We start from the raw sequence: 26,902 nt of genomic DNA, 5'->3' as shown, positions 1-26,902 counted from the left end.
TACAGCTTCTGCAATGTGGTTGACTTTGGTTATGATCTTTAAGAATCTCTCAAACTCTACATTTGCTTGGGGCCACCACTGTGTGATGCGTCTATGTGTAGTGTTTCTGGATCAAGCAATCAATCAACTAGGATTTGTAGAACATGGCTGATTCACCCAAGAGGGTCTCGAGCCACTGCAGAATAATTCTGCCTATTCTCCTATCAGTTGATCATCCATGTCTTGAGGTCCTTCCTGAATTGCTGGAGCTATGGTGAGGCTGAGGTACAGGAGGAGGTAATTTCAGGTCTTGGCTGCCAGATGGGAGAAGGAGCAACATTTGCTGTTTGTCCAGCGGATGTGACGGGTGGCAGCTGGGGCAAGGGATATTGATCTAAATTTCCTGCTAGGCTGGCAAAAGAGTCACCTATTAGTTGAGGTAAGTAGGTCCTTCATTGTGTAATCACATATATGTGTTGGTGAGTAGCTTGTTCTGGCATCTCTTCCTGACTGGTAGCCAATGGAGTTTCCTGATGTGAGGGGTTATGTTCGTCCATCTGCGGAGGTCGACAATGAGTCTGGACGCTGTGTTCTGGATTATCTGGAGCTTCTTTATGAGTTGGGCTGGTATTACTAAGTAGAGGGAGTTGCTATAGTCGAGTTCACTGGTGATGAGAGCCTGCATGACAGTTTGCCTGGTGTTGACCGGAAGCCATCTGGAAACCTTCCAGAGCATACAGAGCATGAAAAAACATGCGGTGGAGACAGTGCTCACTTGCTTGTTCATGGCTAACTGGCCATTGAGGATGAAGGTGTAATTGCAGTGAGTTTTTTGCTCATGAGTTGATTGCCGAGGTTAAAAGCGTGGTGGGGCAGGAGTCTGCAGGGGCTCCGGAGTGGATGGATCTCATGATGGTTGCCGTTTCCTTTTTTGGTGAGGGGGTTCCACAACGTGAGCTAGTGTGGATGGGCATCGGTCAGAGTGAGGACGTTAGTGCTGTCTGTGGCAGGGGGTTCGGGGTACTAAGTACTGGTAGATGCTGTCAATTTTGTTGCGGAAAAAGTCTGCCAGGGCGTCGCAGAGATCTTGCAAGGGTATGCTGTTGTTTTTTTTTTGCTGTAGAGGCGGTTAATTCCTTGACTATGTTGAAGAGTTCTTTGGAGTTGTTGGAGCTGTCATTGATGCGGGTGGCTAGGGTGGTATTCTTGGTTATTTTCAGGAGGTGGTAGTAGCAGTTTGAGGGCAGCTTTGAAGCTTATTCGGGCATTGAGGGTCTTACTGGTGTGGCGGCTCCTTTCAGTCTGTCTGCAGTTTCCTTTACTGGATTTTAGTTCTCCCATGAACCAGTAGGGGTGTTGTGTACATTTCTTGGGGTTGGTAGGTTTCTTTGGGGTTACTTCATCAGCGCTTGTTGTTATCTCGTTTGTGAAGTGGTCCCCTGCTTGTTGTGTGTCCTCAGTGTTGGTGAGAGTTGAGGGCATTGGTCCAGCATTGTTGTGTTACCTTGGACCAGGTGATTAGTGTTTCGCTGGTGGTGAAGGTGGGGGTATTTAGGTGTTCCGAGATGACAAAGTGGACGCAGGGTGTATTTAACTGTTGATGGCTGTGAATATAGGGTTGAGCATGTGTCCTGCAAAGTGAGTGGGGTTGGTGACTAGTTGCTTCAGTCCGAGGATAGCCATACTTTCTAGGAGGTCAGCAGTGTTGATGTTGTTGGTGTTCTCAAGGTAAAAGTTGAGCTTTTCTGAGAAGATGTACAGATTTGAATCAATGGCGTTAGGAATGATGAAGTTGAGAATGGCACTGTGGAAGGGAGGCCAGGGTCTTGGAGTGCTGAAGGCGGGACTGCCTTGGATTGTGGTTTTGCTGGTCGTTTGGAGTTGGAAGTTGAGGTGCTCCATGAAAGGGTGGTGATGTCTCTCGTGGTTGCACATTTGAGGGTCTATTTGAAGATTATGGCTATGTCACCGCTGGTTCTATTAGTGCAGTCTTTGTGCATGATCTTGTATCTGGCCGGAGTGGCTGTGGCGATGTTGGGTGCTGATTCAGAGCTCAGCCAGGTCTCTGTGATGAAGACAGCGTCTGGGGTGCGGATGGTGTCCCCGATTGGATTGGAGATACTCGGCCCAATGTCGCCCACTGAACGATGGCCGATTTTCTCTAAGTATCTTCAGTAGGAGGTAGTGTATTGCCATTATTTTTTCAAGCTTGAGTATGACCTCTGTAGCCGATGAGAATGCTAAATTCTCAATTTCAGGATATTTTGAGAAATCTTCAATTACTATCAGCTGTCAGGTCAGGAAGTCTACCAAAGACGGCACTGGCTCATTGCCACAGGGTTTAAGGTCCTGTTTTGTTGATGATGGGAGATGGGGGATCAGGGCCCCCGGTCACTTGACATGCTACACATTCATGCGCAGCCTTCTCCATGAGTTGGTCTAAACCAGACAACCAAACTTTGTTCTGGAGTGGGTTTTTGCTCTTGACCACACCTTGATGTGAGCTATGTGCCAGCTGTACCGACTCTTGACATAGGGAGCTGGGGAGGACCAATCTGGCTCCTCACATAAGGCACCCATGTGTTAAGATGGTTAGCTCCTGGCACACATGGTGGAAGGATTGTACTGAAGACCAGGACATCCTTGCTATGTTTCCGGGCACCAGAAACATAAGTTCAATTTAATCGTCCACACCTCACCCTGTGTTTAATTACTACATGTGAGAAATTAGGTTGTTGGTTGTGAGCCCTGGTCAATCAGCAACCACAATCCATGTCAGGGTCAGGCACAAGCCAACCCTAATTAAGTAGCACTGAAACCTCTGGTAGCTTGGCACAGAGTAATCAGGGTTAACTTAGAGGCAATATGTATAATATTTGTGCAAACAATAATAAAGTGAAAAATACCACACAAAAAGGATACCAAACCAAGTTACAAAAATTAGAGTAAAATTTAATAAATAAAACATGACCAAAATGATAAACATCTAAACAGTAGTACCAGAGTTATGAGTTTTTAAGTCTCGACAGTTAAAATAGCGCCAAAAAGTATAAAGCACCAATCGGAGATATCTGGTTGCAATGGACTGGGTCAAACTCCATACCAAGAGTCTTCTTCGTATTGGAGGTGGCCGCAAAGAGGAGGAAGAGGGGTGTGGGAGGGTGCTGGGATTGCGCGAAGAGCAAGCCAGCTGCCCAAGGCGGGTGTTGCAGGAGCTTTGCGTTGGTGCTAGCAGCGGCAGTCAATACTGTTGTGCATAGAGTCGAGCTGATGGTGCTTCACTCTCAGTCACGGTGTGAGTGTCAAGGTCTTGGTGTGAGCTGGCTTGTTCGTGGTTGCAAAGTTCCCAAAAGCTTGATTTCAGCTTACTAAGCCACAACAAGGGTCCAGGATCTGGGGGGAACCACTTGGAGGTCAGGAACTCTCTGCAGCTGGGTCAAGGGGCTTGTGCATGATATTAGGGAGCTTTTTACGTCCCTGAGGCTCAGATCTTGGGTTCAAAATGAGTTGGCAAGCAAGAGGGCAGCAGGTAGCAGGTTAGCACAGTAGGACAGCATCTCTTTCAGAGCAGCAGTCCAGCAGAGTAGAAGTTTTTTTAGCAGCGCAGTAGTCCTTCTTCCTGGCAGAATATCCACAGGTCCAGAAGTGTACTGAAGAGTTGATGTAGGAGGTCCTCTTCTTAAACCCTGGTGTCCTCGTCTGGAAGGTGGGAAAAGCTTCTAGACAGTAACTTTGAAGTGTAATTTCCTGACTCTCCTGACCCGCCTCCAAGCTGGCAGCAGTGAACATTTCTTTGGTCCTTTGTGTGAAGGCAAAACACAGGCTATTCAGTTGCCAGTAGGAATGTGCTCATCTCCGCCCCCATCCTGCCAGCAGATGACCCATTCAGGCACACCTAATCCCTCCATATTGTGTCACTGTCTGGGAAGAATTCACAGAGTCTAGGTGTCAGTTACACCCAGTCAAGTGGCCCAGCACAGGTTACAGGCTCAAAAGGGCTAAGGGCAAGAAAATGCCAATTTTCTAAAAGTATAGCTTTACACAGGGGACCTCTTACATCATAGATTTATCAATATGTCATAGGGTTGCATGTTTAGTTTGCGCCGATCAAGACCAACGTTTATTGGAAACCCTATGAACTCATCATTCATATGTATCCTTTCACTGATATAACACATATGTTGACATGACACATAAATGCCTACAGGACAGACATTACAATACACACAACCAGATGAGCACATTGATTGCTCTTCCTAAATATAACTATACGCTCCAGAACCCAGAACAAGAGTTTTCTTTGTTGACTTCTCCATCCCCTGCCTTGTAGTATTCAGCACAAAACATGAAATGACATAAATGTAAATAATAATAACTTGATATCACATAATACACTCATAGAAAAATAATATAAGCATTCTATAAATACTTAAATACAAATGTTCTTTTGTTTAACAACAAATAAGAGAAAAAACATGCATAAGTGTCCAACATTCAGAATTCTCAATTAATGGAGGAAAAAAAACAATTAGCTAATTTTCCATATAAGGTTGAATTTATTATCTCACTACTATATTACTTTCACTGGGATTTATGTTATTCTACACCACAATGTGGTCCTTTATATACCAATGTGGCCCTTTAAGGTTGAGGCACAAAACTGCTGTGTGTGTTCATAGGGTAGGAGGATCAGAAAATCCTCATAGTTAGGTCCATGGCCATTGTATTGGCTTTTTTAAAGATATTAAGTGCCCTCAATCCTTATCAATGCCGATGCGTTTCGATCTTCTTGGTGGGCCTTCTACTTTATTGAAGGTCTTGTTCAGGGCTTTATGAAGTTGGGGATACTATATACAAAATGTAAAAAAGAAGGAAACAAATTACTCTAGCACAATGTATACAATTGTGTTCAATAGCCCATGGGCAACATGTCTCATGAACATACCGTATCATACTTTATCAGTGGATATTGCTTCTTAGATGATCACATCCAGCAGATGGTATTGCCCTCTGTATAAATTCCAGTACAGGATTAGATGAATGGAGCGAAAGAAGTGGAGAGTAAACTCTGATAGGCATCTGCTTTGTTTTAGTTGTTTTTAAGATAGTTTTAAATTCCAGAACAAGGAGAGTCTTACATGCTCGTAAGAGCTGTTCTCCTACCCAGTGTTTATGTCCTCATAGGGGAAGATTCTCTAAATGGAGGATGTGAATCAACACCCTATACTGTAAACAGAAGAAATGTGTGTTACTTAATTATGTTGGAACCGCATTGTTGTACCCAACTGTCTGATTTTAAAGTGCATGTGCATACCTGTGAGGTGATCGTTATTCTATTCCATTCTAGCCAGGCACAGGATGATACCTGTTGTTGATGAGACCAAGGGTTTGGGCTCTGTGTTTCACTTGGCTTCTGTAAAATGAAGGGCATGTAGGTGGTCAGTATTGGTGCTCTCGGGTCATGTCGCGAGCTAGTATTATCAAAATATTTATGTCCTACGAGGTCTTTATTGCTTTCCTCGGTTTGGCTCATTTGGTGTGCTCGGCCAGCTCTCTGTCGCCTGCAGTAAATCCGTACTATTCCGGAAGTGATTCTCATGAATCATATGAAATGTAGTTTTGGCTTGCTCATGCCATATTCTACAATTAAACTGTATAAAAGTGTGATGCCTCACATTATCTGGACTGTCATAGATCATAAAATAGTTAAATGCTTCCAAAATACCTCTTGTGTCTTTCTGGTGAACTTTAGCTCAATACTTAATGGCTTCCCATGAATTGTATCATGGGATGGGAAGTCCAGATATTTATTTCAATTGGCTTTGGTAAGGGATCCTACTGTTATTACAGAGGAGTAATCGATCCAATGTTACCAGCTGTGTGTTTCTGTGTAGTAACTTGCTCAAGACCAGTTTTTAATATATATGGGGTCAATCTAACATTTTTAATGCTTCATACAAATAAATGTGGTGGGCAATTTATGCCAATATTCATGCTTCTGCTGTTGTGAGTATTGGATTTAAGTACCAATCCTCTCAGGAATATTATTGCCTATTCTGCTGTATAGTCTAATTTATAGTTTAGTTAGAGGCATTCATTTTGCAAATAAGTGTCCAATTTCTGACAATTTGTTTAAGTCTTTTTCAGTAGTACGTAGATGGAGTATCATCGTGCTCCTAATCTTAGTAGAATTGGGGCTGCATTCTTATCCCTCACATGTCTTAATACAGTCCATTTTAAATCTGATAGAGAGTGATTCATCTCCATCCAGTGTTGGACCAAGGGGGTGTTCAAACTTTTGCACCAATGTGTAATTTATGTTGAACAATGCGTTTACGTATTTCTATGGACACAGAACAAAATATACAACATCCTTTAGAATTGCAATTTATAAATTCCTTATGGTGAATCCTTGTTTGTCTATATATGAATTCATTGCTCTCAATCGTACCTTCACAGGTAGAGCAGTTACCACATTTGTGGTATCCCTTCACCAGTGGTAAGCTCAGCATAGTACTTGAAGTAGAGGTCTTAGCTTTCAGGGTTGTGTTCGATCTGACAAGGTTGCCTCAGATGTTCTTATTCTGTTTCAAGCAAACACAGGCAGTTCTTTGAACTCTTCTAGGCTATTAACAAGTTTCCAATTTTTTTAATATAGTTCTTCACCAGATTTGTGGCCCGAGAATGTTGTTACACATACCATAATATAAACAAAACGTATTATGAGGCACATGTCTTTTTCCTAATTGTATGCATAAAGGTGAGAGGGTAGACTAATGAAAACACCTATTCTTCTTGAACATATACCTAATATTAAGTTTTGTTTAATATGTCTGAGCCTAAAACCATCAGCTTTAGGGAATAAGATATAGGGGACCTATTATATGACTATAGGCTCTAGTGAACGGAGTACCCCTTAGCAGTCTGAAGTTGAAAAAAATAACTCAATTAAAGAAAAAAACAGATAAGGACGGCACTCCATGGTAAAGTCTATTGGAACATCAGAGAGCTGGAACAATTCCATTAGAAATACAAGTAAAAAACATTCATATGATCTTCGTTCAGGACCCTGAATACACAGGTGTCTTTAGTCACATAGCTACTAAGGGCCAGATGTAGGTAAATCCTTTTTTCCGACTCTTAAATACCGACTCATACCGAATAGGTATTTTAGAATCAGAAAGCGGGATATAGATAAAAAAATCGGTATAATATACAGATTCTGTACCAATCGGAATATCCAATCGGTATTTACCGAATCAGTATTTACCGATTCTGTAAATACCGAATCGGTAAATCCCATTCAGTCCGATGGGCCTTCTGGCCCATAAGAATGAATGGGATTTACCGAATCGGTATTTACAGAATCGGTAAATACCGATTCGGTAAACTTCCAAATTGGTAAATACCGAATCGGCAGTTCGAAATATTGACAATTGACATGTGAGCCTGCTAACCAATCAGGGTCACCCACCACACCCCACAACAAAGGCCCTGAGTAACCAACCAATCAGAATGAAGCACCCCTCCACAGTACCTGGGAGTGGCCACACCCATGCAGGTGCAGAGCAACTGAACAATTTGCAGAGCAGGAGGAAGCTGAGAGGAGCTGGCTGTCCAGAGCTTACCTGGTACACAGAATGGAGTCTCAGGAAGGGCAAAAGGATGGAGAGCGCAAAAGAAAAATAAAATTCAGCCCAGCAGAACTGCAGGTGCTTGTGGATGAAATTGTGAAGCACAACACCCACATTTGTGAGAAACAGTCTCTGCATGTTGCAGAGTCTGTTAAGAAAAACACATGGCTTGACATACAGGTAAAGGTCAATGCCATTGGGGTGACGCACAGGGAGATTGACGACATCAAGAAAAGATGGTACGACCTGCGCATCATCACCAAAAAGAAGATTGCTGCCCAAACAAAGGAAGCTGGTGTAACAGGAGGTGGAAAAAACAGAGCACCAAAACTAACTGAGCTTGAGGAGCTTGTCGAATCAACCCTGGAGCCAGAATGCATACATGGAATTGGTGACTTGGATAGTTCTGCCAGAGCAACAAAGAAACAAGGTAAGATGCATGTACCTCAATCCCCAACCATTACCCTGACCCCCTTCCCCACTGTGTGTAAGCATCATACTCCTGAACAGCTTTTACTGGGGGCCAGCAATGCATCATGGGAGACGTAATCATAGTCACATACATGCAATGCATACACTATACAATTCAGCAAGCCATGCCACACACAACTTCAAGCACACAATGTACACTAGGAAAATGTGTGTAATCAATTTATTGAAGTAATACACACAGGTGAACAACACCATTGACCCTATGTCCATATGTTTTCACAGGAGAGTCCTCATGCAGTACAGCACCAGAAAGGGAGAAGAGGGCACCAGCACCTAAAAAGAAGGAGAAAGAAAAAAAAAAGCGTAGGTCATAGCGCTGTAGAGGGAGACAGCAACACATCCGAGGAAGCCTCAACACCTGAGCGAGCCACAACACCTCTGCAGCAATCCCCTCTATTGTTCGGAACCCCTGAGTTGGAAGCACCACCGCTTTCGCAAACACCAACGACCAAGTCGTCCATGCAGGGAATGGCAAGGAGGGCTGATGTGCCCCCTCTGAGGATTTTGCAAACCTTAGATGAGGAGGATGAGGAGGGCGAAATACAAAGCATTCCACCTGTGCCTGAGAATGCCAGGCAGGTGAGATCAGCAGGTGCTGCGCTGGCCAGTGTCCTTGGTAGAGGGGCATGTGAGAGTGACGAGGGGCAGGAAGGAGAGAGCGTCTTCTGTGGGCTGGAGTCCACAATGGTTAAAGTACAGTGCCTGCAGGTGAAGGCAATGTTGGCCGTGCACAGGCAGGTGCGCAGCGTCAATTACAAACTGTCACACATTGACAAAGAAATAGGCAACATTGCTGGGAGCATGGAGACAATTGTCAAGGGGATGTCAGACATAGCTCAGTACATGGCTGCACTGTCTGAAAAGTTGGACAGGGACCACTTAGAGCATCGCAGAGAGCGGCAGTGTATGCGGCAGCAGTGCAAGGCCCTTAACTGCTTTGCCACAACAACATCACTGCTGTGCCGGCGTTCCATAACCATGCAGGATGCAATAGTGCACTGCTGCACAGACTTAACAAGGGGTATGGGTGGAGTCACCTCTGCAATGGAGCAGATGCTCACGAATCAAACAGGCACTGCTGGTGACACAGGTGTGGAGGAGACAGAAGGGTCCACCAGCAGGAGTCGCTCCAGCACACCTGTACCAGAGATGCGCAGGAGCATCAGGCGCAGCAATGCTGAGTCAGCCCCCAGCCAAGATATGGATACCCAGCCTCGTAAATCCCGCAATGTAGTGCGTGGCCGTAAACATTAAACAATGCCTTAACAGGACTTCTCACAGTGAGGGTAACTGTGCACACGCAGTCATGGACACAGACATTGTAGGACAATGGCGTTTGTTAATTTGAATGCTGTAGTGAAATTTAAACCACATTCTTCAAACACTACACCTGTCTGTGTTTCATTAATTACCTAGAAATAATGATGTGTGATCTCTGTCCGTCTCAATCTACCATCTGTTGCCGCTGCTCCTGTTGCTTGGGGCTCTGCCTGTTCTTGGTCATCATCAATGTCCTCGTGATGTGTCACCTCCACCTCTGTGCCTTCTTTGGTGGCAAGATTGTGCAACATGGCACAGGTCACTATTATCTTGCAACACAGGATGGGGGTGTACTGCCGTGCACCTCCACTCTTGTGAAGGCAGCGGAACCTGCTTTTGAGTAGTCCAAATGTGCGCTCCACTACGTTGCAAGTTGACCTGTGAGCCACATTATAACGCCTCTCACTCCTGGTAGTTAGATTGAGGTAGAGTGTGAGCACAAAGGAATGCAGGGCATGTGCACTATCACCTATGGGGAAAAAGAGAGCGCCATTAGTTACTGTGTCACTGTTGTTTACCTAGCAGATATCCATTGCCAAAATCTCCAGCAACAAGCCGTGTGTATATCCCACTATTCTGGAAGATGTAGGAGTCATGGGTACTACCCGGAAATTTGGCCACTATGTCCGTGATGATGTTGGCAGCATTGCATATCACCTGCACATTGATGGAGTGCGTTGACTTACAGTTTCTGTAGATGTGTTCAGTTACTGCAGGTGGACGGAGTGGAATGTGGGTGCCATCTATGCAGCCTATCACGTGAGGGAAGTGTTCCAGTTGATAGAAATCAGTTTTTGTTTTAGCAAGTTCCACAGGTGTGTCAGGAAACTGGATGTAATGTTCCATTCTCTGCGTCATGGCCTGCATGAACTTCCGGAAGAATCTTGATAGGCAGCTCTAGGACACACCACCAACTTCAGCAATCACACTCTGTTAGCTCCCAGAGGCAAGCAGGTGTAGGCTACAGAGCACCTGCGCATGGGGTGGGATGGTGTGGGCCCTGGGTGTTGGGTTGTCCAGGTATGGGTGGAGGTCCCTAATCGAGTCCAGGATGGTTCTGGGGTGTAGTATGTACCTCTACAGTATCTCCGCCTCAGTCAGTTGGAATATGGTGATCCTCTGCCTGTAGACCTGCTCCTCCCTTCTCCAAACCCTCTCTCCTGCTGCCTGTAGCCATTGCCGCCTCGCAATCACATAGAATGCCGCCATTCTTGAAAAAATGTTGCATTTTGGGCCCCTTTTTAAAGGCTGCACCTGGTTACCACCTGCTTTCAATCTATGATAAATACGGACTCTTAAATACCGAATTTCATTGAATTCAGCATTTTTTTCCTTTGCTACATCTCGATGGGCCTTTTTTACCATTTCTTATTTACCGATTCGGTAAATAGGAACTCGGTAAATAAGGATTTGGAGAATTCCGATTTGGAAAATTACCAACTCTTATTTACCGAATCGGAACATTTTTGGCACCTACATCTCCAATTCGTAATACCGGTCGAAACGGACAAAATTACCGAATTTCGGAGGTTACCGACCGGTATTTGCCTACCTACATCTGGCCCTAAATGTTCTAGAAATTGCATGTTTCTATCCATAAAAACAGCAGAGAAATTAACTGAAAAAAGAACTGGAACTGATATAGGAACTTGTTGAAGCGTTACTAAACAACATGCATAGAGGATGCATGAACACTTCAAAATAAAATTGAGAGGGAGACAGCTGTATTTAAAAAGAATACTAAAGATTTTAAAAAGTTAAAGTTCCAGAAGGACATTACCAACTTTTCATTAGTCAAGGTGTATCCATAGCCGGACAAAGATTGTTATAAGCAGCTGGATTTTACATGAGCACTGACGCAGTTTCAAGGGCACAGTAGGAGGAAATTCATCTCCTTCATGGACACCTGGTCATACTCTGACAGCTCAAGTGAACCAGAACCTTCAACAAGGTTTGTCTTCAATTCAAACAGGACCTCAGTCTTTTACAGCCAGAGGCAGAGAAAGACGCCGGGCAAGAAACAGAGGAAAGAGATGGTTCAACCAGAACCAATGCTAGGGAGAGATTACAACCAGATGACAGACATATAGACAGTGACAGCAGACTTGATTACAATTTACAACCTTTCAAGTAGAAATTTGGATCAACATGAAAAGGGCTACTTAACAAAGGGCTGCCCTTTGTCCCTTCTAGAAGACCAGATTATATGCAAATAAGGCTGGAAGTACTCCAGTTCTTCCAAAAGATGCTTTTAAAATCTTTATTTTCAAACCATCCTACCCCCAGGAGAGAAACTTCCCTGGTTTAAAAGAACCATCAACGTTCTATCCACTAACGGTACATATGCCAATGGAACTTCAAACATTTGTGAAGACCGTCCTGAATATATTGACAAAATAGAAAGGAAAAAGAAGTATACTAGGCAAAATGTCACATGCATTTAAAAGTATACATGACTATATCTCTACAAGTACAGACACACATTTATTTTGTGCTTTGAACACACAAAACACATATAACTTAATGGAGCCTTTTGATTTTTATGGGAATGCACTTACAAATCCCCAAGACCCTTGCCCTATGTAAGTAACTAAATATATGACACTTCAATTAATTCAGTACACTTCAGTTAGGGGCTCAAAGGGACATTGCAGCTGGTGTTTGTGCAAAAATCAAAAAGTCAGAGAGATCCACCTACATATTTCAAACATGTACCTGTTCCTCTGGTGGACCAGAGAGATGGCCACACAGGAAAAGGACCTCCCCTGCCAGCTTCTCCAGCTCCTAATGGTTCAGTTGGTAAGCACCACAAGGTGCTTGTTCAGAACCAAAATATTCCTTCACGTTCATGATTGAATAGTACTAGGCAGTCATTAATGTACCACACCTACAAAAATGTTTCAAAAATATATAAATGTATTAATTATATTCTTTTGGTTTTCTTGTTTTTTTAGTTTTCGACCACCTTGCACCGATATGAGCTGTATAACGAAAAACCAAAACACATACATAATCAATTAAATGGGTGAATGTAGTGACATAAAGTAATAAGCGTGACCTTTTCAATTCATACCCAAACAAAACAATATCAAAGACATAGGTTCTCAGTCCTTTTCTGGTCTGTCAGCATGTATCATTTCTATAAGTTACTCGCTATATTGAGCCTGGACATAAGATAGTTTTCATGTCAATGTTTTGACCAGGTATTTGTGTGTTTGTAGTTACATCATGTAGGGTGTTCCTCAGGACAATAGTGGAATAAAGACAGCCTATTAAAAAAAAGGGGAAATTAGGTTCCTATTGGTATGGTGTGGAATATAATTGTGGCAAGTATAAGAGCAGCCATGCTCTAGGGATACTCACCCTAGTTCAATTAGATTTCCAATGGGAAAATAAACTCCTCCCGCCCGGACAGGGCTTGTCAGAAACACTCTTTAGTAAACAGGGATCATCTGAAAAAGTGTGAGGGCCCCTTACAATCACACAACCTATGGATTGAGCAATCACTGTAGTTGTACATAATGCTACTGGCACATACTGATGTGTCAACAGCTGAGTAAAGACTACCTGTTGAGAGAAAGAGGTTCTAAGTACGCTATTTCCATAATATTTCATGGGGAGAAATTATTCTCCTCAAGACACGATAAACAAGTTACTGCAATCACTCCTCTGGTCGCTTACTTTAACCTCTAGGAGGTATATTTGAACCTTCAGTTAGTCCACCTCTCTCAATTTGTGCAGAGAGAGGATGTCCAAATCGACATGCATGAAAAAACGCTCTTTGCTTTCAAAACAAACAAGAAAATCCGTGATTATGTGGTAAGTTCCTAATTGAAAATAGAGAAAAATTCCGATATACGTACACAACTGAATCTACCCCAACTTGTCGGACATTTTAAATGTGGACATTGCAAGGCCTGTGAACTTACAATTGAGGGCAAGGGTTTTGACCACTCCGGGATGACATATTCAGTGCACCACTACACTAACTGCAATATGAAACAAGTGATATATGCAACAAGGTGTCCATGTAACATGGTCAGACGAAGCAAAATGTTATGTAGCGTATTTTTCAGTACTTCAAGGAAAACAAAACAATATATTTAATACATTTATATATTTCTGTTAAATTGTTGTGGGTGTGGTACATTTATGACTGTCTAGTACTATTCAATAGTGATCATGAAGGAATGTTTTGGTTCTGAACAAGCACCTCGTGGTTCTTACCCAACGGAACCAATTGTAGATTTATAATTATACACCTGGGGTCCGAGAGCTACAGGGTGACCCCATTGTTCTTAATGGTCTCCAGCTCCAGCATGAAAGAAGTGGCAATTTTCCCACAAACACGTTCCGTCATAGCCCCCAAAAGTCAGAAACAACAGTAAAAGTAGAGGAGGTCTTGATGGCTGCAGTATTAGGAGGAAGGTGATTTTTTTCCAAATAACCACATACATGCATGTGACGGACGTGATTGTCAGGTGGGACAGACACAGCCATTAGTTAAGTTCACACATGTTAAACTGTGACTGTGTCTGTCGTGGAGTACAACACCCACTAGGTGCTCACTTACCACTGTGTACCTGCGCCTACAAATTTCCTGATGGCAAGGAAAACAGCAGCCATTTATTTCTTCAAATAATGCTTTGGTGATGGTTAAGTGCATCACTGCAACTCAAAGAGGTGGCTACTTACTTTCTACATTTAAAAAAATGGAGGACAGTCATTTTTGTTTTAAAGCTACATTTATGCATAGTGCGTTAGTGTTGTGACATGCAAGAGTAGCGTGGGGTTAACACCTCAGTTAGCGCTATTTCAAGCAAATAAATATTATTAAAGAAACAGGTGTTAAATAAAATATTACGAATGTATTATTTTCAAAAACATTTTTTTGATTAATTTGATAGACATAAAAGGACACTCAGATGTTAAAAAGTGACACAATGTTTACATGAAAAAAAGATGGAATGAAAGCATTTATATGCTGTGCAGGCTATAACATTTGTGTGAATTAGAATACATGTATATTTGGAAAAGTTCATAGCTTTTTTCAATTGCAGGCATTTGAACACTGGGAGAGTAAAGAGATAACATCCACAAGTGTACCACCTATTTCCAGACCTACCCACCATGGAGGAAAGGGATATTATAAAATAGTACAGATTGAATACACAAACTATACTGATCTATGTCATCAGCTGGAGCCTGATCTTCTGCCACTCAATAAAAATACCACAGCTATTACACCAAATGTCAAAGTCATGGCAGGACTACATTTTGTAGCCAAAGGACCATTCCAATACAATGTGGCTGTATCTGGTGGAATGTCACAACCAACTTTCAGTGGTGTTCTCCTTGAAGTTCTTGTGTTAATGATGAGACACGTTATCAGTTACATCCAGTTTACATGACGTGAGGATTTGGCTAATATGAATGGGGGCGTCTATGCTTTGGGTCACCTGCCACATGTGGATGGAGCAATTTATGGCACACATATTGCCTTAGTGCTCACACACGCCCAAAAGGTCCTCCACAACACGGGACCAGCACACCTGCTCACCCAAGCCCACAAGGCCCTCCACAACACCGGACCAGTATACCTGTCCTGAACAGCCATTTGAAATTCTACGCACCCCAGAACACCCTACGATCAGCTTAGCTCTCCTATGCCATGGTTCCCTGCACCAAAAAGATCAGATTGGGAGGCCGCTTCTTCTTCCCATTGTTGTTGGCACCATCGAGGATTCCAATAACACCAGGAAAGACTGTTTCAATGAGGCCCATGGAAGAACATGGAGGCCAGTTGAGCAGGCTTTTGGGCTCCTGGAGTCCAGATTTCACTTTCTAGACAAGTCCGGTGGAGCCCTCCTCTACTCACCCGATAAGGTGTGCGAAATCCACATGGCTTGCTGCATGTTGCACAACATCACCTTATGATGCAACGTCCCACATATTGAAGAGGATGGAGAGCATGCAGATGAACCGGGTGAGGATGTTGAAATAGCAATTGAAGATGATAGTGGTGAAGAGGAAGAAGTTGACGTATATCAATATGTTGTTGCCAACTTCTTCACCTGAGTGTAAGTATAAATCTACATTTCATGACATTAAGCTTAAACTAACTTTTATTCTCATTAGGAGAACAATCTGTGTTGGGCAGTGTTCAGTGAGGGCACGTTTATGAAGTCCAGGCTCAAGATGTTTGTTGATCAAAGTGTTAACACATTGACTACTGGGTTCATTTTAAATGTTTCTCTTTGATTGTTCTTAGAAAAGTAGACCTCAAACGTACTCATTCATTTGTAATATGCCCAATGTGTTATGCAATTAAACTTAACTTTTTAATTTTGATTTGTTTTAGAATCCTCACCACGTGCTCTTCTTTTGGACATTTCAATGTTGGGACATTTGCAGTTATATGCTACTGTTGTGAAGTACAAAGAGAACATTGGTTGATCCTGTGGAATGCACATACAGACTTTAGGTGTATATATCTTGTACTGAGACAACTTGCACAGTGATTGAATGTAAGTTTTGAAGATTGCTTCGGACTTGTTTTCTGTTGAATGGTGGCACCAAGTCAATATGTGCTGCTAGATTTTCTCTAGCCGAATGTGGTAGTCAACCAAAAGCATAGCCACCCCCCTTCTAAGTGCTCTTTGTGGGTTAAGTGTATGAATATGTTCATTGACTCATCACAGTAGAAAGAACATTTTATAGCACACTACCTAAAGTTGATTGTGACATTACTGGACTGATCCTATGGCCACAAAATTGAGTCCTGCTAGGATTTAGAATTATTGGTGTTATTGTTGTGCTAATCCTATTGAGAGGCAGAAGATCTTGCTCTAGCTGGTGACAATCCAATACTATTTTGCTTATTGAATCTGAATCTTTTTATTATATCCCCTTCTTCCATGGTTGCAAGGTGTGGAACTGGAAATGTGAAAATGGCACTATGTATTTGTGTTATATATAGTTTGTTACATTTAATAAACATTTGATAGAACAATTTGTTTTGAATGAAACACCAGTTGATGATTTTTTTTGTATTTGTGTTTGGTAGTCATAGCAGACGGTATGAGAAACCTTACGCACTTGCAATTCACTTATACCTGCACAAACCTTTTGTTGTAAACATGTGGAAAAGTATGATGGAATGTATAGCAATAGCATGAATACAAAGTATTAACTTCATTGCAAGTCTTACATTTTGTTATTTTTTCTTTTTTTACATGAAGGGAAATTAATCAAAAACGGGGAGGAAGCAAACAAAATAATAAAAAGTGAGTCATGGTGAATTAAACTATAGTTGTTGAGCCAAAAATATTTGAAGTCAAATGTTCAAAACACAATTGTCCTCAGAAAGGTAAATGTGACTAGAAATAGTCCACAGAGTGAATGGTAGTCATACACTGGATAAAATTAGGATTGTGGTTTCTTGCTGGTGGTGAGGGTCTTGCCATCCATTGCAGAGGGAGGAGTCGAGGATGATCCTGAGGTTCCGGACGTGGTCATTGGGGGTGGGTGGGGTCCCGAGGGTGGACGGTGCTTCTGCAAATCTCGTCAGCTTGCTGGCTCAAGGGAGCCTTTTAAACAGAATGGGGGTTAGGGGCACAAGGCCTCACAGTCCCAGCACATTTTGCCCATTTGCATCCTGGTAAATGAAGTGCACAGTTCACACTTACTTCAAAATTAATTGGAGTTTTTCACCAAAGTTTTCTTCTGCAGAAGGGGTGGGAGTTAGTCTATCCTGTATAATGTCATGACAGCTACTTTGGTTAATAGATTATTGACTATGCTGACCATATTTGTGTTAGGCATCTTCTTACTTATTTAGGCAGGCACATATACTACATACTAGCGCATGATAGTTAAAACAAATATTTAAAATATTTTTCTTTTCTCTGTCAGGTCCTATTATAGACAAGTAAGTTGGTAAGAGCTTGCTTCAACGTGGTTCATTGGGGGGTCTTTTTTAGTATCTATGTGTGGGTCATTCTGTGGTATCTCTGCTGGTGCACCGTCTTCTCTCAAGTTGTTTGCAGCTGGGTTTCAATGTTCTGATTTCTGGTGTGTATCAGCTGGCTTGTTTGGTGGATCTGCAAGTCTTGGCTGGTTTGACGGGGCGACTAGGCAGGGGGCGTTGGTGATTCCGGTGGTGAAGTACTGGAGTGCTTGTTTCAGATTGATTACAGGGTCAAGCTGGATGCTGTTGAGTGCGCCACTCCATTGGTTCTGTGGCACTTTGTTCTAGCTGCAGAAGGAAGCATTGGGGGGTCTATGGCGGTGCACAGTGATCCTGGGATGATGAAGTGGGCAATGGAGTGGTCAGTCCGGGTGAGCTCTGTGGCATGGCTGTATTTGACTCTGTCGCTGGCCATGAAGATTGGTTCCAGTGTGTATCCTGCTCTTTATTTAGAGTCTGTGACCAGCTGGGTGAGGCCGATGTTGTCCATGCGTTCCAAGATGTTGGAGGAGTTTGTGTCTGTTGGGTCCTCCAGGTCAAAGTTGAGTTCTCCGAGAAAGATGGTGCTTGGAGTTGATGGCTAGTGGGGCGATGAAGACGGTGATGGCATTGCACAAGCTGGTGCATGGTCCTGGGGGTGTGTGGGTTAAGGTGCCTCTGATGGTTTCTGTGTTGGTGTGGAGTTGTGGTGTTCCATTATTGGTGTGGTCTTTGGTGGTGGTGCAGCAAAATGTTTGTTTGTGAATGATGCCATCCATGTTCGTTTGTATGGCCCAAGTGTGCAATCTTGTAGCCATTGAGCATTGCAGTGGTGATGCCAAGATCAGAGATGGGGTCGAGCCAGGTCAAGCACAACAAATACAAATACAGAACAGCAAATACAAGAACAAAATCAAAAGGAACAAAATTAAAAGCAAATGCAAACAAGTACAGAAGAATTGGGACAGACTATACAACAGGAAAATGCACATGTGCCAGGGAAGCAGGAGGGCAGTGGGGGGAGCAAAATAGCAAAGCAAAGGGTCAACACCAATGTGAGAGGGCAACATTGGCAGTAAATAGAGGCAGCAAGAGGGAGAAGATACAAGGTCCTGCTCAATGGGGTCATGCTGCGATCTCCATTAAGTAGGTCCTGGGAGGTAGAAGAGTTGTTGGACACAGTGGGCAGGGCTGGTGGGAGGGAGAAAAGTGGTGGGAAACGAGCAGGCAGCATTGGGTACAAGAACAGCAAATACAAATTTGTTTTGAGTTCTTTGTAAGGATTTGTATAGAGCAAACGTGACCCCCGAGAGTATACAGTATAAAACATAAAAAGATGGGGTACAATACAAGCATTTGGTATTCGTCATCACGTACAAAAGAGGTATGCAGTATATGGTTAACATAGCTAACCTGTAGCCAACAGTACATTGCACTATATACAGTTATTGAGCGTTAGGAGGTTGTGATAATAAACATACATATATATTCTCCTTCAGTCTACAGTCGGAATGTGGTATATGGTTAATAGAGAAGACCTGCGGCCAATAGTGCATTACACTATATACAGTTATTGTGCATTACGTGGAAATGATAATAAACGTACAAATAATATTCTCCTTCATTCCACCAGAGTTAGGCAGTGATAAGAGGATCGTATAGGTAACTCAATGTCATCAAATAATTAAGTCTTAGGATGTGAATTTGTTCATTAGTAGTGTTTATTGTTTTCACTTCATTTTTTAATGCAGTAAAGGAAGAGATTCCACATACCCCAGGAGGTAGGGAGTTCCTAATCTTTGGTGCAATCCCTGAGAAAGCCCTGCAACCAGTTATTTTCTTATGGAAAGATTGTGTTTTCAGCTGTAAAGTGCTCGCACTTCGTAGTTGTCTGCATCCTCCCGACCTTTCTAGCTTAAGGGCTAAGGGCTAAGTAACTGGGTGTATTGTTATGTAGTGCTTTATGGGTCATGCAGGCAACCTTTAGGTGTATTCTTGCCTTGTATGGCAGCCAGTTCAAAGCTTTCAGGGTCGGAGAGATGTGGCTATTCCTCTTCGTTCCTGATACCAGTCTTTCCGCAGCATTAGGTGATGCCCTCAGCGGAGCCAACTTGTATTTGGGGAGACCGCAAAGAGTGGTGCTTCCATAGTCTAATCTTGGTAGCACTAGGGCTTGCACTGCCATTTTTATATCAGCCTGTGGGCGGCAGGGTTTGGGTTTCCTTCGCATACTCAACTTGTGATTAGCTCCCGTAGTGGCATTAGTAATGTGCGTCTGCATGTTCAGGTGTTTGTCTATGGTGATTCTTAGGGATTTTGCGGAGTCAATGATGAGGGAATTACAGTAAAGGAGGTTAGATAATTCAACCAAAGGTCTATCTTAGGTATGAGATTCGGTGGAGGGATGAGAATGAATTCAGTTTTTTTGGTATTCAGCATGAGGTGGTTGTTAGTGAGCCAGCTTTGCGTGTTCTGTAGAATAGCTTTGAGGGAAATCAAGTCTTCTGGAGTAGAGATTTTCAAATACAGTTGGGTGTTGTCCGCATACAGGTGATATAGAATATTTGTTGATGTCAATGCATTCACCAGGGGTTCCATTAATTGGTTGAAAAGAATAGGTGATAGGGCTGATCCCTGTGGAACATCCAGGGTGACCACAGAGGGTTGAGAGAGTGAGTTCTTCATATTGATTCTTTGTGTTCTGTTATTTAGGAAGGAGGAGAACAATTGCAATACTGTGCCCGAGAGGCCCATCCTTCGTTCCAATAGGGACAATAGGTTGTCATGCTTGACCGTATCGAAGGCGGAGAATAAGTCAAGAAGTATCATTAGGCATGATTCTTTGCGGTCAAGCATTTTTAGTATGTCATTTATTATGTTTGTGAGTGCAGATTCTGTACTGTGACCTTGATGAAAGCCAGATTGGTGACTGTCTAGGAGGTTGTAATTCTCAATTTGGTTGCATAATTGAATTTGTACACATTTCTCCAGCAGTTTCCCCAAAGTGGGGATGTTGAATATAGGGCGGTTGTTGTTGAGGTCAGAATGGGGCCGTCGGAGTTCTTTAGTATATGTGTGACCTGCCCTATTTTAAGACACTCCGGTATGGCGCCTTATATCAGAGAGGCATTTACAATTTTTGCCCATAGTGGTAGGATAGTTGTTTTTATCATTTTGAATAGAGCAGGTGGAAGGAGGTCAGAGAAGTGATTGGAGGGGCTGGTTGCTTGAAAACAAATGCAATGAATACAATACAGAACAGTAAATACCAGGACAAAAGCAAATTATTATTATTATTATTATTATTATTATTATTATTATTATTATTATTAGAAGTGTACCCTGACAAAACATGACATATAATGAATTCCATATTTCAGGGATAATGTAATCTATGTAAGTTTCAAAGTCGACATGAGCTTTATGCTGTAAAAATCCCTGTGCCATGGAACTCCTCCTAAAAGAGGTAAATGCATTTGGAATTTTAAGTTGCCAGTAAGCCTCCATAATCCTTAATAATGTGTCACCCTTAATGACAGAGAGATCCTCGTAAATGCTCTCCCATTTGAGTGATTTTAGGATGCTTCAGACATGATACCAGAAAAGCATCTTAGACTTTCCAGGGTGATAACCTACCTCTTTAATGGATTCCATTTATATAACTGCATGGCAAATTCTGTGTAGGTGAGCCCAATAAAGTATAGCAATGAGGTAGTCATTGATATCAAAGATAGAATTAATTCCCAGCGCTAGATAGTAGGGGCATGCCAGGCCCTAGGGACAGTACTGATCTTAACAACCGGTTCTCAGTTTTCTGGATTAAGAAAACCACTATATATTGTGCTAAATTTCTACTGCACATATTGCGGTGCATTCTGCCTTTGTTCTATATACATGTAATAGTGTGCTCAATCACTTCCCTCATAGCCTTTGCTTACATCTAATAACTGCCACAGTGGCTTGATTTCATATAGATGCTGCCTTTTCACTGGGATGACTCCAGGTCAGTGTGGTATCAGAACGTACGCCAAAGTAATCAAATCTGTTAACCCCTTCCAAAGACTTTGGTTTCATTTTCATAAATTTGGTTTTAGATACATTGAAAATCCATTTTTTTTTAAAACAATAGTCAGCGAAACCCTCAATCAACTTATGCACTTAAAGCTTGGTAAGTGATAAGAGGACCGCGTTATCCACAATAATAATACAGATTTCCTCAAATTACCAATCCTTGAGTTATCTAACTTCAAGTTAGGTAAGTATAAGTCTTCATCATTCAGGAATAGTTAGAAGAGCAAGGGAACTAGTAGGCACCCTTGGCACACATCTGTGATTATCGGGAAACTCCTGGGGCAGATTTACAAGCTGCTTGCGCCTCTTTTAGGCCACCGTTGCGTCACTTTTGTGACATAGCGGCGGTGCAAAAGATGCGCCATGGTGCGTGGTATTTACAATGTGTCGTATCTGGGAGATGTGTGATGTTGTAAAGCCCTGAGCCATAAGGAGGCGTTCCGGCGCAGGGGGCGGGGGGGTGGGGGGAGTGTTCCTGGGCAGGAACGCCTCCTAAAAGTGACTGAGTGAAATCTACAAGTTTTTAGGCCAATGATGCGTCAAAACCCTGCGCCTGCTTGAAGCAGGCTTAAGGCTTGATGCAGCATTAGACAGATAGTGCACCCCTGAGCCTTGCTGGAGCTGCGTCGCGCTTGCGACGCAACTCTAGCAATGTGCCACCTTTACGGCACAGATGCGTCACACATCTGTGCCGCTTTTTCCCCATGGTGCGCCGCATTGTAAATGCGGTGCACCATGGGTGGCGGAGCTGCGGCGCACAATAACTGGCGCATCCCTGGGGAGGTGCCAGTTATTGTAAATCTGCCCCTCTGTACTTTCCTCAGGGGCCCATATTATGCCTAAACAGTTGTATCCTTATTTAGGCTTTGTAAGGCTAGGAATAAGCACTAATCCAATCCTTGCTGCTGCAAGGCCAGCCATAACAGATCTGTATCAACAGAGGCAAAGGCTAGCTTTAAATCAATAAACATTAATTAAAGAGGTACAGCCCTTTGCCTAGCACTAGCTTAATTATTTACTAGTATTGTCCTAATTCCCAAATCGTTCTTGCACCTCTTTTAAATATTGGTATAATTGTCATTGTACACCATGATCTGGGAGCGTTTCCAGATCTTAAAACTGCATAAAATACCCTGACAAAAATTGAGCCTTATGAAAGTCTTTGGGTGCAATATCAGGTCCCGGGGTTTTGTATTTTGCTTGCAAATGGTGTCTTCTACCTCTATGTCTGAAGCGTCCCATCTGCCCATTGGTATATGAGGTTGAGTAGGCATAATTATGGACTTCTGGGGACTATTTCTAGACTTATCAATGGCATAAAGGCTAGTGAAATGCGAGACACACTCATGCGCCCCTATGCACATAACCTGCTTATCCCTACATTGATTATCAGTTTAATAACGGACCACAAAATCCTAGAGTTTTTATCACTAGCTGCTTCTTTTACCCTTTTCTAAGTCTTAAGGCACATCTCAAGTTATGTTTCTTGAATCAACTCTTTATAAATCTGTTTTAGTCGAACAAAGAGCTCATCAGCATCAATGGTCTCTTATCAAACATGTGGCAATGTTTAAGTCAACATTCATGTTCAAACCAATTACCAATAGGATTATTACTCATATGATCCACGCTCTTAGAGGTCATGTAAAAAGAAGATATCTTGGCAATAGTTTGTAGAAAGAGGTCTAACACTCTCTAGTCATCAACATCTGCAGGCCAGGTCATCAATATTTGCTTGTTAGAAATTGGGTTACTGGTTGACTGGGGTGTTGGCCCCACTCAAGCAGAAACCACAATCCTAATATGGGTAAGACACAATGAAACCCCAAGTAACCCTGGACTCAACCCCGTGGTAGCTTGGCACAGAGGATAAACTTAGAGGCAATGTGTAAAGTGTTTGTGCAACACTTAAAACAGTAAATCAGTGAAAACACAACACTTAAACATCCCACACCAGGTTAGAAAAATAGACCGAAAGTTAGTAAATAAAAAAGATCAAAACAACAAAACTCCAATCAGTAGAACCGGAGTTATGAATTGTTAAACTATCAAATAAGGCCTAGAACAGAAAGCACCATTTGTGACTCTCTGGCTATGCTAGACCAGGTCAAAAGATCAGGCTGACCGTGATAGAGTGTGGATTAGATACAGTCTCAGATAAATCCTGCTGAAAGTTTACCTTCTCAAGTTTTGTGCCAAGTGTCCTATCTGCATTGAAGAGGGTCACAGGGAGCAAGGAGAGCGTCACTGGTGGTGGTCAGCATGGTGTGAGAAGCAGGTGGATGGTGCAAAAAGGTGGGCTTGGGCCTCGTGTCTGTGGTCCAAGTGGGCAAACAATGCTTTTTGTCCAGCGAGATGGATGTATGGTGGCTCGTGCTGATTATCCATATAACCACTGTGGATCCAGTGTGAACGTACCCTTTAGTGGTCTTGAAGAGCCCAAAAGCTTGAATTTAGGAGCTTGAGAGTCACACCAATGGCCCCAAACCTGAGAGGCTCCTCTTGGGGGCCAGGAACTCACTGAGGAGGGTTTGAAGAGCTGTGGGGGAGCAAGGTTTGTCCCTGAGGCTCAGGTCAGGAAGCAAGCAGGCTATCCCTTTGAGTCACTTTTGGGTACTGAGTTCAAGATGGGGGCTGCAGGTCCACTTCTTTTTCTCCAGGCAAGAGGCGGCAGCCAGCACAACAGGACAGAAACTCCTTCGGAGTAGCAGTTCAGCAGAGTGGCATCCCTTGTAGCAGCACAGAAGTCCTTCTTCCTGACAGATTATCCAGGGGTCCAGACTTGTACTTCAGTAGTGGTATCCGAGGTTGTTCTTTTATTCACCGGTACCCTGGTTCTGGAAGGTGGGAGAAGTTTCTTGACAGTGGCTTTGAAGTGCATGGAATTTCTTGCTTACCCTGGCTCCAAGCAGGCAGAAGTGACAATGCAGGGTAGGTAGGCCCTTTGTTTGAAGACAGAGCACAAGCTATTCTGTTGCAAGTGGGCCGTGCTAAGCTCCCCTGCCCCCTATCCAGCCAGCAGGTGGCCCATTCGGGGAACCTAATCCTTCTATTGTGTGACTCTCTTGGAGGAATTAGCCAAGTCTAACAGTCAATTACTACCAATCATGTGACCCAGGGCAGGCTATAGATACAAAAGGGCTAAGGGCAGAAAAATGCCAACTTCCATAAGTGGCATTTTTAAAAATGTGATCAAACACCCGACTTAACCACTGAATAGGGCTTTTAAGCCCAATTCCAAAAACACCAAACAAGAACGGGTTATTTCTTCCCATTTGGAAATTTATACTTATAAGATGTAATAAGGCAACAGCAATGTTATCCTAAGGCAGAAATAGGCCATGCAGTAGTGAAAAACATATTTCAGAGGTTTTCACTACCAAGTCATGTAAATCTTCCAAGTCATGTCTAACTTTTAAAATTTATTGTAACCTTCCTTCTGGGCTGTCCAGGGTCTACCCTAGTGGTGACTTATATGTATTAAAAAGGAAGGTTTGGTCCTTGTAAAAGGTTTATTTTGCCGGGTTGAAATGGCATTTAAAAACTGCAAACAGAGGCTCTGCAATGGCAGGCCTACTTAAGTGAGTGGCACAATCAGTGTTGCAGGCCCACTAGTAGCATTTCATATAAAGGTCCTGGGCAAATGTAGTGGGACTTTACTAGGGCCGTACATTTAAATTAAATATGCCAATTTTGTGAAAGCCAATATTACCATGTTTTAGAGAGCACAAGCACTTAAGCACTCGATAGCAGTAGTAAAGTGCCCAGAGTCATAAAGCCAACAAGAAAAGATTCTGCAGAAAGGGAAGGAGGAAGCCAAAAAGCTTGGGGTTGACCCTGCAGAAAGGGTAAGTTCCAGCATTACTGAGGTGAATTTCTGGGCAAAGGGCTTGGGATTCAACCAAGCGATACAAAAGGGGATGATGAACGGAGCATTTAAGCAAATCAAACACTCACCCCCAGTCAACTGATCTGGGTTTAATCCATCACCATTCTTCAGCTCACTCAGCCACACCAGTTCAGACATGGCCATATGCAAATCAGTCTGACCCTGTGCCTCATGGGAACAGTCCAGCCCGAACTGCCAAGCCATGTCTTCCCTGGACCAGAAACAAGCATCCTGGGACCGGTTTCGGATTCATTATCCTCATCAGCCAGGCTATCTTGAATCCAGTGGCCAAGTGAGCAAGGGACTCACGTCTGAGCATACCCTGCAAACTTAGGGCGAACAAAGCAAAACAAAAGGGGATGATGGACGGAGCGTTTGAGCAAATCAAACAATCACCCCCAGTCAACTGATCTGGGTTTAATCCATCACCATTCTTTAGCTCACTCAGCCACCCCAGTTCAGACACGGCCATATGAAAATCAGTGTGACCCTGTGGCTCATGGGAACAGTCCAGCCCAATGCAGCAGATCAGGCCAGTTTATTTATTTATTTAATTTCTTGTATAGCGCAAGAATCGACCCCGTACGGGGTATCTCCGCGCTTTTGCTCGCAATGTGGCATGGCAAGGTGTTACAGATAAGTTGTAGTTATCGGCTGATAGTTAGTTATTTATTCTTCCAGGAACAGGTTGGTTTTTAATTTTTTCCTGAAGGCGGAGTGGTTGGGGGTTTGTCTAATGCAGGGGGGTAAGTTGTTCCATAGGTTAGGCCCTACCAGAGAGAAAGCTCTGCCACCTTGTCTGGCTTTTTTTACAAGAGGAGTTTTTATTAGCAATTGATTGCTTGACCGTAGTGCTCTGTCAGGTTTGTAGAGGGGTAACTTTTGGGTCAGATAGTTGGGGGCTTTCCCGAACAGGCATTTGTGAACAATGCAGCAGATTTTAAATTTGATGCGTTGTCGTATTGGCAACCAATGAAGTTCTCGCAGCAGAGGCTTGGAGGTGGTTCTGGGGGGGGCATTTAAAATCAGTTTTGCCGCTGTATTTTGGACTACCTGGAGGCGGTTTATGGCATCCTCGTTGGCTTGTATCAGGAGCCCGTTGCAGTAATCAATTTTGCTTATCACCATTGTCTGCACAAGGGTCTTTCTGTAGTTATCTGGTAAGTATGGGAAGACTCGTCTTAACAGACCAATTAAACATGCCCCAGCAACTGCATTCACGTGTTCCTTCAAAGTCAGATTTTGATCTAACTTCACCCCCAGATTCTTTACTGTTAGTTTTGGGGTGGGTACTGGTCCCAGATCTAAGGGCCACCAGTCAGGGGACTATAGTATGGACGCTTTTCCAAAGAGAATTAATTCCGTTTTTCCAACGTTGCATTGGAGACGGTTGGCAGCCATCCAGTTGGAGATAGCCCTCATGCCTTCAGCAAAATTATCCCTAACATTGGAGTTTAGGGAATGGAAAGGGTAGAGAAGTTGGGTGTCGTCAGCGTAGGACACCGGGGTGAATCCATATTTTCTCACAATCTCAGCAAGGGGGGCCACGTACACATTGAACAATGTGGG

The sequence above is a fragment of the Lissotriton vulgaris genome, chromosome 1_1 (assembly GCF_964263255.1).
Source record: "Lissotriton vulgaris chromosome 1_1, aLisVul1.2, whole genome shotgun sequence".
NCBI lineage: Eukaryota > Metazoa > Chordata > Amphibia > Caudata > Salamandridae > Lissotriton > Lissotriton vulgaris.
The sequence above is the reverse complement of the archived record's forward strand: the minus strand, read 5'-3'. Positions refer to the sequence as shown.